Here is a 17,591-nt window from a genome sequence, read left to right as displayed (position 1 = left end):
TATAAAGTGTATAGTTCCGTTGAGTTGAAAAGTGAACGTTTGAGGGGACTAACGCTGTGTTCTTGGCTCCATAACAAACGTGTACAAGTCTATAGGTCCTCTTCACAGTCACGACCTGTCACAGGAGGAAAATCATGAATAACGGCTGATTTCCATTTGGCTGCTTCAGTGTCAGGCTGCTGGCTCTCTGTCACGCACACACTTAAATAGAGAGGAGCCATTGTTAATGTCATTGGTAGGCATGCTTTTCCATGACATAGTAATAAGTCTACTTTTGGCTTTACATCTTAAACCCATTTAAGCAATTTCCCCAGAGGCCCCATTATACAACACACGTGTACAACTTCTTCTTCTACTAAATCAATGCATGTAACCTTTCATCAAAGTCCCCTCTGACCATCATCCAGGCAGTGTTTGACTACTACGTAGTTGGGAAAACCATTTAGTACAATATCCACATGGCTTTTAGGAGACATAGTTGTAACCTGTCCTCCATCAACCAATGGAAAATAAATGACAACCTGCACATGTGACGCTGTTGAAAGTCATGATGGGTCATTGGTGAGTCCATACATCCCTCTTCTAGTATTTGAAGGGATCAAGTGTACCTCTTTCTTTCAGTCAGTATTTGAATCCCGTTCATCGTGTGTTGAACATCAATCTTGCCCAAAAGGTCTTGCAGCAGTGTTGATAACACTGATGTGTCAGTTTATTTCTCTGATCATGGGCTTGAGGCATGTGAAGTTACCCGATGGCGTGTGGTGTAACTGAGGAGTGGCTGCTGTCACTCTCTCGGCCTGGTCTCTGAGCCTGGTGGTGTTTCGGTCTGTGGCGGGAGGCTACATTTAGCTGGGGTTCCCTCTCACGCGTTCTGAGCAGGTCCTGTTAGTCAAGAAAGGTGTGAGACAAGCGTGTTGGCGTGCTGAGGCTTACTCAACAGCAGAGGAAGAGTTTGCCGTACATGATGGACTAACTGTGCTTCCTAGCTCTGACAGTTCTCTTTTACCATTTCCTGTCCTATCATTATCTTTATGAAGTCATTATTGAAAGCCATAGATAATGGTAATGTCAAATGTTAAAGACTGGATTTTTGGCCAAATTGTAGGAAATGGTGCAGGAACAACAAGCATGGCATAAGGACTGGATTACGATCATGCATCAAATAATCCAACATGTTATTCACAATACACAATACTGTAGAATAAAATAATCCCTCAAAATAAATGCCTTTTATTACACACAGTATCCATCTCCGCTGAGAGCAGAGACCATTTATTGTTCCAGCGTCTTCAGGTCGCTGTTGGTGTGACCTATATGTAGGAATGCATAGAGGAGACCGGATGGTCCACAGGAGGACGCGGCTGGCAGAGGCTGAGGATGCTCTGCAGCCGACAACTGAGCGGAAGTCTCCACAGACTACATGTGCAGACGTGTACTACACAAACGCACAAAACGCGGCACCGCCTTCCTTATAAAGCATCAACACCCATGTTGACTGTCTCCCTTAAAACTCAGCAGCACTCGCTGGAACCCAGCTCGGCTTCTAGTTAGAGAGCTACATATTGATAGAACTGAAGTTACAGTCAGGTAACGAGTATTTCTATATAGTATGTGCTTTTTAACAGGCTTTTGCTAGTGGTTACCTAAGGCGAAGGTAATAGTAATGAGCGATGTACTCCCAGCTAGACCTAAACCAACATTCGTCCTAACCCAGCTGAAAATAAGGAACAGGCTTCACTGCCTACCTGAGGGTCTTGGTCTGCAACCCCCGTAGAGGACCCGCTGCTTCGAGTGGAATTTCAGTCCTGGAATTGCATCACAAATTCAGTATGCGTGGCACTGGTGGCCCCCAGCAGGTGGTGGTTCACCAGAGGGTGGCTCATCTACCTGAACCAACCACTGAGGTAGAGTGAGAGCGGGAATCATGCGCTCTTTTCTCCTCATTCACCTTCTGGAAGAAAGGAGAATGTTACTTCCGACAGAACATGGCTAACAGCGGCAACATCTGAACCAAGCTTTGAAACATGATGTAGTGCCAAGTAAAATGGGATGAGGCAGGCCCTCACCTCCTTCAATGTGCATCAAAAAGCTGAATGCTTAAATTACAATTGTGTTTCCTTGACTTCCCAGAATGATACATCATACAAATAAGTCTCAATGCTTGAAACAGTTGCTGAACGTAAACAATTCTAATTGAGCAAACTACAACTAAAAAGAAAAATGAGCGAAAAAATGTAGACAGCAACTTAGTTTTCGAGAGTGTGTTTCCTATCCCCTGAGGCAATCATGGAGATGAAAGAGCTTTAGGTGCTTTAGGTTGTGTTCACTTATACTCACGCTCGGTAACGGTATAGATACGGCCGGTACCGACGATACACACACCCCATTCGGCTGAACGAAGATGACGGGGTGGTGGCACCTGGCAGTTGAATAAAAGTCATTTTGCTATAAACTGCTTTTATAGTTTGAAGGCGACTACAACCCAAAACACTCAGCCGCCATCCGTATGAACTCAGCTGCTTGTTCCACCAGCAGAGACAGACCTCTGGTGGTGCGTGTTGTGCACTACAATAATCACACCAATACAGCAGAACAGTATGTGTGTTTATGACCGTATTGACTCTCATAATATCGGTATTTTCTCAAGGACCCTAGTGTAACATAGTACAATCCAAGCCTTCAGAAGGTGAACACATGGCAGGGCTGTGTGTTTAAAAAAAAGTGAGTTTTTACCAGCGTGTTCCTGCGTTTTGATAGCTTCCACTATGTTGCATTTTTACCGGTTTGAATTCTGTCCATACTTCATAGTCCTACTGGTATCCAGCAGTATTGATCATTCGAACACTTTATAGGTGGTATTTCTTATTATAAAGTTGATTATCCATGCAATTTGAACGCATCATTCAAATGACTACTTATAGTTTTAGTCACTACAAGTGAAGTCTGGCAGTTATGTGTTGCAAAGTGTTGGTTTGACAGAGTCCTGCAGTGTTGTGAGTAGCACCAGCCATTCTGCTCTTTGTGATGAACACTCACCCAAACTAGAATGTGCTGAGTCAGCTGCTCTGCAAACCTCTGTCCCTCCCCAGTGTGCTATATATATATACACACACACAAACCAACTTCTACACACACACACACACACACACACACACACTTGAACACAGCTCGGTAGACTTTAAAGCGCCAAGTAAACAATAGTGAACACAAACAATGGAGGCTGGGTTAGAGCTCTGCCTCAGGGTGACTCAGTTTTTTTCCTGACACTGTTTTGAGGAGGAAGCGACAGGTGGGCTCAGAGCAGCAGAGGGACGCTCAGGCCGACAGTCAGCCTGCGAGGCTTTCACCAACCTCCCAGCACCACATGTAGGACGCTGAGGTAAGACCACACTGTAGGTCAGTGTTGATCTGAGCTTGAATATGGTATGTATTTGCATACTTTTGCCCAAAAGAGGCTTTGAAATCTTAAGTAACTGAGGGGGTAGTGTGTTGTCCGTTTGATCGTGTGTGGTCCATGGTTAAATACACAATACGCTGGCAAAGTAGTTCCCATTTAAAGAGGTGTATCTTTCGTAATCATTTGTTCTTGTCCGTTGTCACCTTGCAAACCGGTCTGTCGATGTACTTGCCGTCTGCTGTGCTGTAAAGGCACATGTCCAGGATAGTGGTATTGTTTAGTTGTACCATTAGTTCAGTGTGAAGCATGAAGAGAATACTTGCTTCATGTATTATACACTTCTTAATGAAAACCCTTTGGTACATGTGCATGTCATTACAGTACATGTCATATTTAATAATGTCTCTTTTCATGTACTGTCCCACTTAAATGATAAATGCATATTGTTGTTTTGAAATGTTTTGCTCAACCAGTGGTGAAACAAGTCTTTAGTAGAGGTAGTATGGATTGTAATGCAAGTCAATACAGCCGCTCGGTTATTCAGCACCACTCTCCCTGATGTGTCTATTGTGAGTTTTTAAATGTGGCTTCTCCGGTACACTATTGGAAAAAACAGCACCATCACATTTTCTGAATTTTGGCATTCACTTGGTTCCAAAGTATTGGTTCTGGTGAAATCCCGAGTTGGCAAATTATATTTAAGTATCAAAAGTAAAGTACTATGTTTTGTTTGCAAAAATAGAGCTGGGCCTTAATGGTCTTTCAATGGAATCTTGTTTGTGATAATTTTATATCAAGAGACCAAATTATGTTGTCAATAGAAAGCACATACACACTCACTTTACACAAATTTTCTCTTGTAAATACTCTTACTTTCTATTTGTCAAGTATTTCATTCCCTTAGAAGGAAACATAAAAAAAGCTTTAAAATGTTGTAAATTTCTTGGATTGAAACATGCAAATGCCCACAATAAAGTAGTACCTCAGGTTAGTACTTGGCCCCACCAGTCCATTTGAATGAACACTGTTGATACAGCAAGAGTCTACAGCCAGAATCTAAAACTGTGCCTTTTCATTGGCTGAAACAAGTCTGAACTACTCATGTCATTCTGTGCCTGAACGCATCCTGTGTAGACAGAGGAGGAGCACTGGAGCTGCTGCTTGCTACGCCTTCTGTGCAGTGGGAGTAACTTTCCAACCCTGAACTCAGCAAAGTGCTGTCCCCTTTCTAGTAAAACTGGTTTGACATATACAAGCTTATAATACAGCCTAAATGGTCCATTGCGCTGCATTTAGTTGTATCTTTTGGCTGAAATTAAATATGATATCAATATGCATCTTTTGATGAGTGTATAATTTACCTGAAGCTACGAATTGTTGCTTGTGTTGGATTAGAATCTACAAAAAGAGTGGATCCTTTTCTCCACTCTACGACTGTGGCTCAGTGGTGAGCAGGGTCGTCCTTCAATCAGAGGATTGGCAGTTGGATCCTTGGCTCCGCTAGCCCATGTCCTTGGACAAGACACTTAACCCCAAGTTGCTCCTGTAGCTGTGCCTACGGTGTATGAATATGGGTGAATGTTAGTTTGTCCTGATGGTGTGAATGACTTGTCATCATTCACCCATTCACACCCTGATAGCAGTAATGGTAATGTAACTTGTAGAGCGCCTTTCTAGTCTTCTGACCACTCAAAGTGCTACTTGTAGTGTTAAAGCACTATGTCACACGGCCACGTTTTTACAGTAGTCCAGCTGTAGTCCAGGGGAGACTAAAGGCTGATTTATACTTGAGTTTTACGCAGAGTCGCAAGCACGCAAGACACGCATGGCCGCACTTGCATGGTCAAATCGGCCATTTTGCGTGCTTGCGTGTGTCACCCCAAATTTTGGACTATCTGTCAAAGCAACGTAAGCCCGCAAGGCTGTGATTGGTCTGCTAACCACATCATTTCTGAGTCTCGCATTTCTGGGTTTATAGCATAACACTGCTGTTTTTAAAAGCCATAGCAGAAACACAAACAATGGATCCCGTTGAAGAACGTTTGGCTGAAGAGGTCCGCAAATATGAGCATTTATAAAACCCGTCTGGCGGAGTATAAGGACACGCAGATGGCGGTGAATTCCTGGAGGGAGATGTCGGTGAACGTCGGTGTTCAAGTCGACTCTAAACGGTCATTGCGCCACCTACTCTTCTGGCGTATGGAAAACGCACGGGAACTATAAACCAAAACGAGTCCATCAATCCGACTGCGTGGCCAGCCGCAGTTGTAGTATAATTTGCCCTCAACTAAACACCTGCTCTGCGTTGGGTCATTCGCATTTGTGCGCCATCCACAGCTTACTTGCTTGGCAAACGGGAGAAGTTTCCTTTGGTTACAATCTGCAACCTCACCACTAGATGCTGCAAAACCCATCACACTGGCCCTGTTAAATATTGTACTTGGTATGAGGCACTCTGATATTGGAACATTGAACAGCAGTAGGTTTGTGTTAGTTGTGTTCGTCTCCCTGAATCCTTTTGGAGACAGTAAAGGGAGTCCTAATCCCTGCAGCCCTCTGTGTCCTGATCAGCAACAGAAGTCATTCTGTGAACTGTGGCTCACTTCACTCTGTGAGTCACTGCGCAGGAATGCTTGGTCACTGAGCAAAATAAGTTTATTATAGGTGACACTGGTTGCTGCCAGTTTCTGTAGTACACGTCTGTGTAGACTTTATTTGACAGCGTCTTGTACATATATACATGTACAAGTTGTGTTTGTACTGCTTGTTGTGGGACCCAATGATGTCAATGCTCACATATCGCAGATTTATGTTTTTTGTGTTTGTTTTTGTGCCCCAATGACTTTTCCTCTAGCCCCACTAACATTTTCCCTTTTTTACGCAAGACAGCCAAATGTAATGATCTGACCTCATGTGATCTAACTTCGCCTTTTTACTAAAGGCTGAATTATACTTCTGCAACTCCAACTCCGGCTGGCCACGCAGTCGGATCGACGGACTCGTTTTGATTTTTAGTTCCCCTGCGTTTTCCATACTCCAGAACAGTAGGTGGCGCAATGACCGTTTAAGAGTCGACCTGCACACCGACGTTCACAGATATCTCCCTCCAGGAATTTACCTCCATCTGCGTGTGCTCATACTCCGTCAGACGGGTTTTATAAATGCTCATATTTGTGGACCTCTTCAGCCAAACGTTCTTCAACAGGAGCCATTGTTTGTGTTTCTGCTGTGGCTTTTAAAAACAGCGGTATTATGCTATGAAACCGGAAATGAGAGACTCAGAAAGGATGTGGTTAGCGGACCAATCACAGCCTTCCGGGCTGCGTACGGCTCGCGTAGCTTTGACGAGTAGTCAGAAATTTGGGGTGACGCACCCAAGCACGCGAAATGGCTGATTTCACCACGCAAGGTCGGCCATGCGTGTCTTGCGTGCTTGCGTCTCTGCGTAAAACCCGAGTATAAATCAGCCTTTGAGGGCGATATACACTCTTGCACTTACAACTGCGGCTGGCCACGCAGTTGAATCGACGAACTGGTTTAGGTTTATAGTTCCTGTGCTTTTTCCATATGCCAGAAGAGTAGGTGGCGCAATGACCGTTTAGAGTTGACCTGCACACTGACGTTCACCGATATCTCCCTCCAGGAATTTACCACCATCTGCGTGTCCTTATACTCCGTCAAAGACGGGTTATATAAATGCTCATATTTGCGGACCTCTTCAGCCAAACGTTCTTCAACGGAATCCATTGTTTGTGTTTCTGCTATGGCTTTTAAAAACAGCGGTATTATGCTATGAAACCGGAAATGCAAGACTCAGAAAGGATGTGGTTAGCAGACCAATCACAGTCTTGCGGGCTGAGAACGGCTCGTGTAGCTTTGTCGGATAGTGAGAAATTTTGGAAAGTTTCTCTTGGAGCAGTTTCAGGAAGGCCTTGTTCACAGAAGATCTAAGCACAGTCGAGTGGTTGAGGCAAGCTCAAATCGTGCACTGGCACATCGTAGAGGCATTTCCTGTGGCCTCGCTCAGAAGCCCAGGCACTTATGAGTTTGAGGCAGCTGCCACTACTTCATCCTATACTATGTCATATTGTTATTCGACGATATGACAATACATTAGGTTCCTTGAAGGTAAGACTGTTGGTAGTTGTAAAAAAAAAGAGAAAGAAAATGCTGAGTTGAGCAACTCAACCCTGTCTTGTCAAAAATTACAATCAACATATGTTTATGTTATTGTTTTCATGTATACGTTTTTATAATCAATGTATGTTTGTGTTATTGTTTTTGTTTTCATGCTTTCCCACTAAATTTATACATATTTGAATTTCTAAGCTCTGCGGCGGAAAAGAAACTAACAGGATTCCCTCAGAAGCGGCAAGCGAAGAGGGGCGGTGTGAAGCTGCTAACGGGGCCGGTTGCGCTGGGTATAGTCTTCTCTGAGTTGGGTTGTTTGGGAAGGAAGCCCTAAGAGGACTTCCGCAAGGATTTATGTTTTATGAGATGTCTTCTCCTCTGAAGCGTCACATGAAGCGTAAGGTAGAGCCAAATCCGAACCTTTGTTTCTTCATAATGCATGTTATACTTGACCTGTTTCTTTACAGTGCTGGTTTGAAGGCAATAAAGTCATCTATAAATATGAGATGTGACTTTTTAGATAATCAACATCCCTCTGCATTGTGGAGGTTGGCTATTGGCGCTGTGCCAGTTCCGCTGGTTGTCTTCTGGTTTCGTCACACAGCATGTTGTTTCTACGCCCTCTGCCGTTATGTGACAAGCAGCGCAGTAAGCATGAATGCCTTTATGTGCTGGGAGCTGCTGTGCCATCAGCTTGTTCCATACTTGGACACAAGTGACGGTGGCTCCACAATAAAACGTGAAGGCAGCATAACTGACGGCCTCACGTGGAACAGCTGCAGCTCTCAGGAAATGAATTCAGTCGGCTAATAGGCGGCACTCCTCAGAGTTGGGTTAAAAGCACACATGAATCAATCTTAATTCAAAGCACTGAACCCTCGGAGACTCTACTTGATGTCATCAGAGTCCAAAAGGCTCCCAATGCTGTGGAGACACTCAGGCTCATCTTTCAGAAGTTCGATTCAAGGTCCAGCATGTGTCTTAAGTGTATAACCACATAAAAACTAAGAACTGTTGAGTTTTTGTTGACTTAGAATGAGCCCTTCAATTCTGGATACAACAGCTCCTTTTCTCAGTCCACCATGTTTCTAGTACAGACTAACCAAAGGACATTTAAAGTTGTGCGTGGGACACAGACAATTTGCACCTGACACTGATCATTACTTTTCATTTAGCTGACGCTTTTATCCAAAGTGACTTACATGTTTACTCTATAAACCGTAGACACAGCAACATTTCGGGGTTAAGTGTCTTGCTCAAGGACACGTAGATGTGGTTTGCCAGAGCCGGGGGTCGAACCACCGACTCTCTGATTGAAAGACTGGAACGCTAACTACTGAGCACTGGTTCTTTGACCTTTTTGGAGTATATTGAGAGCAGACTGTTCATTCTGTTTGAGCACATGTTTCTTGCTTCTCTTTTTTCTTGATCTGTCACAGTGTTTTAATGGTTACAGACTTCACTGATGGGTACACATTAGAAGAAAAGCCCTGGGGCACACACAAAGTGCTTTAGCTTCCCACAGAATTCTGTGGCATTTTACTGGATAAACAACTTTAAAGATGAGAAACTTAACAAGAGAGGAGGACAGAGAGAGGGGGATGGAAATACAGGAAGTGTGATAACAGGATGACTTGTTGGCTCTCTGTGTGCATTTCCCAGCAGCCCGCTGTGCTCACAGATTATTCTATAATTGTGACTGGATTATGAGTGCGGGGCTGCTAATGTACACCAGAGACTCCCAACCTAACCCTTCTATTCATTAGTCTGGGGAACATCAAGAGTATCCTCATCAATTATTACATTTACCATCATGTAAGTTTAATTCTTTGGCATTTTACTGGATAAACAACACTGTAACAAATTGCTGTAAAAATACAATAATTTCTCAACATAACGTACACTGTTCTTTATAAATACAGCTGGATACAGTTAAATACAGCAAAAGCTGATACCTTTTTGAAGAAGAAAAAAAATAACTGCGCTAATGTCTAATCTTATAGTATCATTCAGCACATAGTCAACATAAAGACTGTGAGAAGAAAGCCTTATATATCATAGATCTGTGTTTTTATTCAAGATGGAAGAATAATAAGAGGACATTTGAGAAGACTATTTTTCAACGGACCCCAACTGAAGCATCGAAGTGGACCAAGCACCAGCTGCTGCACCTAACCTACAAACACTGCAGCAGACATTGTAGTCCATGCTGCCCCTGTGGCTCACTGAACAAGGTAACATGGAATATCAAAATCAGCATTTCCCTGTTCAGTCATTTTGTGTTGAATTAACATTGTATTGTAGTTATTTTTTGCTGATAATGTGACTTGTTGTTAACCACATGTGGCGAACATGGATGCTAACGCTTTCAGCTAACTTTAGCTAGCATACCTTGACTTTACTCTTTGGAGTCACAACATTTGATATTGTTATCTTTCTATTGGACCACGTCACCGGTGTGTAGAGTTATTTCATTTTCAAAGTCACCAGAATTAATTTCTCAGCAATTGAATCAAAGTGAATTTAACAGGAGCATGGTCATATTAATTTAACATTGAGGTGACGTTAACTTTACCTACCGCTATTTGCTTTCTTAGATTAATTTAGATTCAATTACTGATTCAAAAACTGTTAAAATAAAGTTTATGATCCCTTATTGATGTTGTCAAATCTACCTTAGAATGTGTATTTGTTTATTCTACTGGGTTTAGTATTCAGTGCAAATAGCTAATATAGATATGCTTTCTCTTCTGTTTTTACATTTTTAAGTGCTTCTTTGGTCTCAACCGCGAAAGGAGACAATGGCCATCCAGGGGAAGCTAGTGTCCAGAAGAAGGCAGCAGCTGTGAATCCCCATCATGACACCCTTATAAAACCTCTTTGATTTTGAGTGGGGCTTCATGAACCCCACAGCACATCTCTATAGGAGGAAGGATGTGCTGTGGGGTTCAAGGTAACACGTTTTAAAATTGTGTTCATTTCAGTTCATCAAGTTGTCTCAACCGTTTAGTTCCAAATTTGTTGTTTTTAATTTACACACTTTCTATTGAACTAATGACCATAACTTATATAAAAAAAAGGTACTGAACAGGATCCAGAGTTCTTGGTCTGATTGTATTGTACAAGAATGTAATTACTGAAAATGTTTTTCTTGACTGAATGTTTTTGATACATTTGCTTTAATAAATGTAATTTTGTATGATGCATTTATTATTTGTATTTTGCAAAAATATGATCACTGTAAAATTATTAATTATTACATTTTTTTGACACAGCATCTGCTTTAATAAAATATTATTGTAAGGCCATCTCTTGTCTGAGTCGTTTCTATATTAGCAATTTTCAAGGGTTTTATTTTGAAATGTAACATTTTTTAAATCATTAGCTGTCATACTGGTAATATACAATATACAGTACTGTAATAAGTTGTACAGTAATTAACTGTTTATAGGAACATTAAAATAACAGTATAATGTCTTTTCTATGCAGCACTGTATTGTAATGTCTTTTATAGTATTAAGCAGTTGTTTTAAATTACAGTACGTATGCTGTAGATTTACAGTTGAATACAAGCAACTGCAGCTGCCAGTTGTTTACTGTAATTTACTGGGGAAATTTGTTGTGAACTTTAAAGATGAGAAACTTAAAAAAAAAAGGTTGATTAGTTGACTTTTCATCTGTGCAAGACGACAGAACAAACCCTCTTCATTGCTTCTGGTTCATTATTTTCATACCTCGTCTTAAAAAGATCTATTGTAGAGAAGATAAGATATAACTTTATTAAGTAACTTTTTGAAAATTAAAGATTGCAAAAGAAGAATTGCAAAAAAGCAATATAACACAAATTTAAACATATTTAAACAATATAATAACAATAAATAAGTGTAAAATATATAATACTGACCATTGCAAAAGAGAATACACTGGCATTAAGAGCAAGGTAAATAGATCAGTCTGGTGACTCAAACCCATTCCAGTCCAAAGGTATATCTAGAGCTATATGAAGGTGTTAGATCTGCTGCTGCACTTGGGCTGAACCCCCCCACACACACACACCCACCCCCCTCTCTCTGTGTCTCTTTGCCCTCATCACCAACATAGTCTTGTATGGCCTGGCTTGAGGAGGCAGTGCAGGGGAGTTATACAGTGGGGGAGAAAAGGCATGTCGAGGAAGTGGAGGATTGCTTGTGAGGTAGGGTGTGGTGCAGCTCCGATTAGACATGTGCACTGACAAACATTTCGGAAATGTCAAGAGGGTAACTCCAGCAATTGTTTCTCAGCCTTTGACAGCAATACGGAGAAACAAGAAACTGTGTCTTTAAAAACCACCTGAAAAAGCACTCTATCTGCCACCTTACCTGCTTATAAAAGAAGCCTAACACCTTTTGAACAGATAGGGGATTGAAAGTAAATAGGAAAATCAGGGCCGGTTTCATTTTCAGAGAGCTGGGAGTTCAACAGTCGGCTGCCGCCGGTCACTGATGCACAGTGTTGGCATGTCAGGAAAAGCCCTGAGAGAAAGACAGAGGGGGAGGGAAATGTGAAACGAGGGAGGAGAAAAACAGGGAGTGTGATAACAGCTGTGGGAAGACTTGTTGGCGCTCTGTCAGTGTGTTTCCCAGCAGCCTGCTGCGCTCACGGATTATTTTATAACTGTGCCTGGATTATGAGAGCAGGGGCCCTAATGTCCAGCAGAGACTCCCACCCACATGGTAATGTACAGCCGGCAATAGAAGGGCTCGGAAAGGTGTTTCCGTCATTTCCTTATTCGACAGCACTGCTGCTGCTTCAGGTGGTGTGTGTGTGGGTGGGTGTGTGTGTGTGTGTGTGTGTGTGTGCACATGCGTGTGTTCTGTTTGTTCAGCTGTTTGTTGGCAGTGGTGAGCTCTGGGACAGCTTTGTGTTTGTCTGTTCGGTGGAGGCATATATGCAAACCCACGTGCCTGTGAGAGTGGACTCTGGTTCGTCACAACCCTGTCTATGTGGGTTTTCGTGTGTTCCTGTGTGTTCCTGCAAGTGCGTGAGAAACTAGTGATTAGAGTCAAAGGAAGATACTCTGTCTGTTTTCTGTGATTTCAAAAGAAAACCTTTCTTTCCTACTCAGTTTTCCATTCCTTCCTTGCTTTCGTCACTTGTAAACACATGCAGCTGAGGCATGCCCAGGCACTGCCCAGGTATCGGTATGCGTCAGGCTGTTTTCTCCGACCTTTGATTTTCTGCCTTTTTATTTTTTTGTCAAAGGGGAGTTAACAGGAAGCCGTCCTCACTTCTTGAAAACAAAATGTAATTCATGAATCGGAGGCTGTCAAATTAGTCCCACTCTCAGTGTGGAGAATCACCTGTTCATTCTGACTTAACAGCGAGTGCTCCTGTTGTGTTAAGTTTTGTATCAGTGACACATCAGTTCCAACACTCGGCCCCAGAACACTCACTCTGGTCATTCCAGACTGACCTGTGTGAAGCGTTTATTTAGGTGGGACTGCATTCCACACACCAGTGTGTGTTTCCTGGTGTTGAGGGTTCTAAAAAGCTTTTGGTGTCTTCAAAAGAAGCTGTGTGAAGTCAGACAAATGTCGTGATGCTCCTCCAGTTCACTGTTGGTCTTTTTGTAGTCCGATCAGACGGATCAGAGAGCTAAGTCCTTTTTTATTGTTGTTGCTAGGCAACTTCTGAATAACATAACACAAACCTTGAAACGTACGCCATTTTCATATTGACTGGTACATTTTAAACCTATGAAAAGTTCAGATCGTAGTAACTACATTGGCTAAAGTCATATTGCTCCTGGTATCTAGCAAAATACAATGAGAAGAAAACGCTGATGACATCAAGAGCTTTTTTTTTTTAACTTAGAGTTGAATTGTTTTCAACTTAAGGCATTCAGGCTGCTCATGTAAAATTGCAAGCAGTCAGCAAAAGAAGTGAAAAAGTTGTCTGAGGCTCTGCTCAATGCTACATTAGCTACAAGCATAGCACGCCCTGGTCTCCAATTGAGTTGTCAGGTTGCATTGTGGGTCATATACAGTAGGGGCCATATGAGGATGATGCGTGTAATACAAAGACAATATCTCGGGTTCAGCTCCATCAGTTTTTATCCTTTTTTGTCCTGAGCTATCAATATCAGTGTTATAGGACAGGGATGTAAATCAGGAGCCATGTAAACTTGAATGTTGACGTCATTCCTGGTGCTAGCTTTAGATTGTGATCACTAGTTTACATCACTCAAACCAACACAGCCTTCTCAGATGAGCTCCAGTACCCCTTCATCATTTCTTTATTTTGACTGGATGTTACTTCACACTGTTGATTATAGGAAACTATAATACGTTCTACATTGTAAAATCCCTTTTAGTGTGGTTGTGGCAGATGTTTTCAGAAGCCGACATGTGAAACCTCTCTGTGTGTTACGTCAAATACATTCTGAACATAAAATTAAGTCATTATAATCTACCTATGCAATGTATTACTATGAGCATTCTTCAATATTCATAATACTTTAGAACAACAATAATATAGTCATAAATCATATGGACAAAAAAAGGAAGGACAAGTGTCGTAAAAATATAATTTTGTTGTATAATTTTTGTGTTCATCAAACGACAGCTGATAAATTGTTCCTCTACTCATCCTTTGAAAGTTGTAGCTTTTGACTATGTATGGAGAGAGAGAGAGAGAGAGAGAGAGAGAGAGAGAGAGACAGAGAGAGAGAGACAGAGAGAGACAGAGACAGAGAGACAGAGAGAGAGATGCACGTGAATGTGTCCATGAATCGGCTCCTACTGTCTGCATGTCGCCACAAATGGCTCCTGAAGGCTGTGCCATCTGTGTGTATGTGAATGTTTAGATCATGAAAGGTGGCACCTTGCATGGTAGCCCCTCCTATCAGGGTATGAATGGGTGGATGATGACAAGTATTAAAAAGCTGTGGTTGGAAGATTAGAACGTGGGAAATAATGCTTCTTTGTTGCTTATTGTGTAGCAGCCTGAAGTCCGTTGCACAAGATTAATGAAGATAAACACAGTAGGTTGTCTCATGTCATGATGTCACTGCTCTCTGGATTTCTGTGTCCTGTTGCCTTCTTCTGCCGGCTGCAGGGATTTAATGAACTGAAGCAGAACCGCTTCTTGTAGTATTACTCAGTAACACTGTGAGAATCACGCATACTCATCATTTATTCAGTCCATGGTGGCATTGCAGTTATATTGTATGTGACTGAGCCATATGGCTACCAGAGAGCCCCTCACATAGGATTTGATCAAAATAATTCAAAAAATTACAGATGTGTGTAAAACCACTGGATATCAATGAGAGCCTTGCATGCCCTAAACATCTGTGACACCTTTATGCTGGCAAGTATTGTAGTTATTTTGTGGTTGAGAGGAGACAGGCCTGTGCCCAGTTTTATTCCACTTGTTGTGGCGTCACCTAACAATGACGCCTTAGACTGATGGAATGGAATTTGATTCTGGTTTCATGTAGCTCTCATCGTACATATGTACATATCATGTACAATAAACAAGTTATCTATAAAAAAAAAAGACATCAAAGACAACAGAGATGAGATTAGATAAAATATTCCTTTTATTAGTCCTGCAGTGGGGAAATTGGAGAATTACAGCAGCAAACGGGTAAAGTGCACACAAGAAACACATAGTAAAATAAAAAACAAGTAGTGTAAATAAACAGTAAAACAATAAAAAAACAATAAAGTATCCACGTCAGCAACAGTATATACAGACAGAATGAAATGTGTTTAAAAATGTATTTAAATTGCACCAGTTGAAGTGATGACCAAAGAGCTGCCAGGGTGTCCTGCATGGGGAGGGAGGGGTTGTTCATCAGGGATGAGATCTTTGCCAGCATCCTCCTGTCTCCCACCACCTCCACCGTATCCAGTGGACACCGACGACTGTGGCTCAGTGGTGAGCAGGGTCGTCCTTCAATCAGAGGTTCGGCGGTTCGATCCCCAACTCCACTAGCCCATGTCAATGTGTCCTTGAGCAAGACACTTAACCCTAATTGCCCCCGTAGCTGCGTAGCCTACGGTGTATGAATGGTTGCTGATACTTGCATGGTGGCTCCTCCCATCAGTGTGTGAACGGGTGAATGGGTGAATGATGTCATGGAGTGTAATTTTGATCCACATTTTATTAATAACTAAAAGCAGCTAGCCTTGCAGATCTGTGCTGGGTCCTCGGATGCAAGAAGATCCCCGCTGACACGTATTGAACAAGTTGCCATATCATGATGAACAGGTCATGTAAATATTATCTAGAAGCTTTTTTCGACAAAAGATGATCCTGATATGTTTGCAGTTGTTTGTATGCATCAAGCGTAGACATGCCTGCAGTTACTGATGGTATAGACTGCTCTGACCTGGCAGTGACCCACCGTACACACAGGGATAGAGGATCGTGGACAGACCAGGTTTAAAAAAATGTTGCTGCTACCGTACAGAAACAGTAGCAAGCTAGAGCCAAACACAATCCACGTTTTATTTTTAGTAGTCACATTATCTATAATCTAGAAAAAAGTAGTTTGGTAGTTATACATTCAGATTTCCCCCTATGTGTGTTTGGCTGGATTTAAGCTCTGGACCCAGAACTCTCAAGCACTGACTTCAACAGCTTTTGGTGTGGGTGTTTTTCCCATTTTTCCTATCACGGCTATATTCAAAAGGCAAACAAATCTGTCCCCTAGAGGGTATTTCCCTAAAGATTCAATGTAAATAATTGAATAAGAGTTAAGTAATACACACTATTGACACTTTAATGTGCAATGCATACAATGGTGTATAGCACGAATGACATGAAGCCGAGTACGTAACGTATTAATAAAACCAGTACTGCCTGAAACAGGTCTGTAGCAAGAAAATAGGATATTTGTGATTGCCTTAAAAATTGCCTTTGTATATTTTCTGTATGTGCTTTCCAAAACTGTGACTTGTCAGTTGTAAATGTAACTACGTTTGGTTTTTTGTAAAAGGAAGAAACCTGAGGGAGAGCACAAAAACTACATGGTGGGGGAAAGATTGGGAGTCACTTTTTGAAAAGAGAATGGAAAGACAAAGCTTGGGTTCTAGAAAACCCTGCTGTTCTAGTTCTGGAACAATGTGGTCATGGTTAAAAGAAATTAGCTTTGACTGCTGGTCAGACATGGGACATGAAGGGCTGTGTCTGTCAGTCACAGGCCACAAGTTTCCAGGGATTATAACAACATCGTGCTTCTTGTGAATTGAAGCATGACTGACAGAGTCATATTTCACATAGGTCCTATCCCATAGAAATAGACCAACAGCTTGCCTGTGTTGACATGATAGGCCATATTATCTTCCTCGGGCCCTCATGTATCTACCCTGCAGATAGTCTCATGCCTCTATTAGAGTATATAGACGATAAATACAGTAAACATGACCGTCAGCGAGAACATGGGCCATTTCTATACTGTTATCCTTGATGCTTGTGATTGATGCCACAATGTCAGATTCCAAAAAGCTGCAACCTGCTGCTTTGTTAAAAATGTTTGTCATGTTCGTCATGTTTTTAATTACCTTTGCAAAATGAACGAGATTTCATGAGCATGCATGTTCTTCTCATACAATGCATGCTTTAGCTCTGCTTTATGGGCCTTATAAGGCACTTCATAGCAGTTAGCCAAAAATATCTAAGTTGGGTTTTCATGCTTCTGCATTATCTCCAGCAGAATAAAAGCGATCAGCATGGCAACCGCTACATCGTTTTGCAGTCCAAACAAGTACTGAGGACACACACACACACACACACACACACACACACACACACACACACACACACACACACTAATCAAGGGCTGAGAAAACACATTCCAGTCAAATAATAGCAGTGCAGAGTAAACCTTGTTATCCGCGGGTTTTGCCAGCCGATTCCATTGAATCAGTGTTGCATCAGGTTTGGTATTTCAGACAGTAGACTGGTTTTAAACATCACAGTTTAGACCCACGGGGATTTTTCCCCAAATGCCCTTTACGGTAAATTCTGTGACCCATACTTCTGATTCTCATTTATTTCCTGTTTTTGTTTGCAA

At 41.9% G+C, this 17,591-nt stretch overlaps 1 protein-coding gene across 5 annotated transcripts in view; it reads left to right on the top strand.

Annotated features, from left to right (window-relative positions):
* Positions 1-17,591, top strand: part of LOC137790334 (kinase suppressor of Ras 1-like) — a 36,901-nt gene that overhangs the window by 615 nt on the left and 18,695 nt on the right. The window lies entirely within an intron of this gene.

This window comes from Clinocottus analis, unplaced genomic scaffold (genome assembly GCF_023055335.1).
Source record: "Clinocottus analis isolate CAN_PGR_092001 unplaced genomic scaffold, fCliAna1.0.p SCAF_2, whole genome shotgun sequence".
Classification (NCBI taxonomy): Eukaryota; Metazoa; Chordata; class Actinopteri; order Perciformes; family Cottidae; genus Clinocottus; species Clinocottus analis.
The sequence above is the reverse complement of the archived record's forward strand: the minus strand, read 5'-3'. Positions and strand labels throughout refer to the sequence as shown.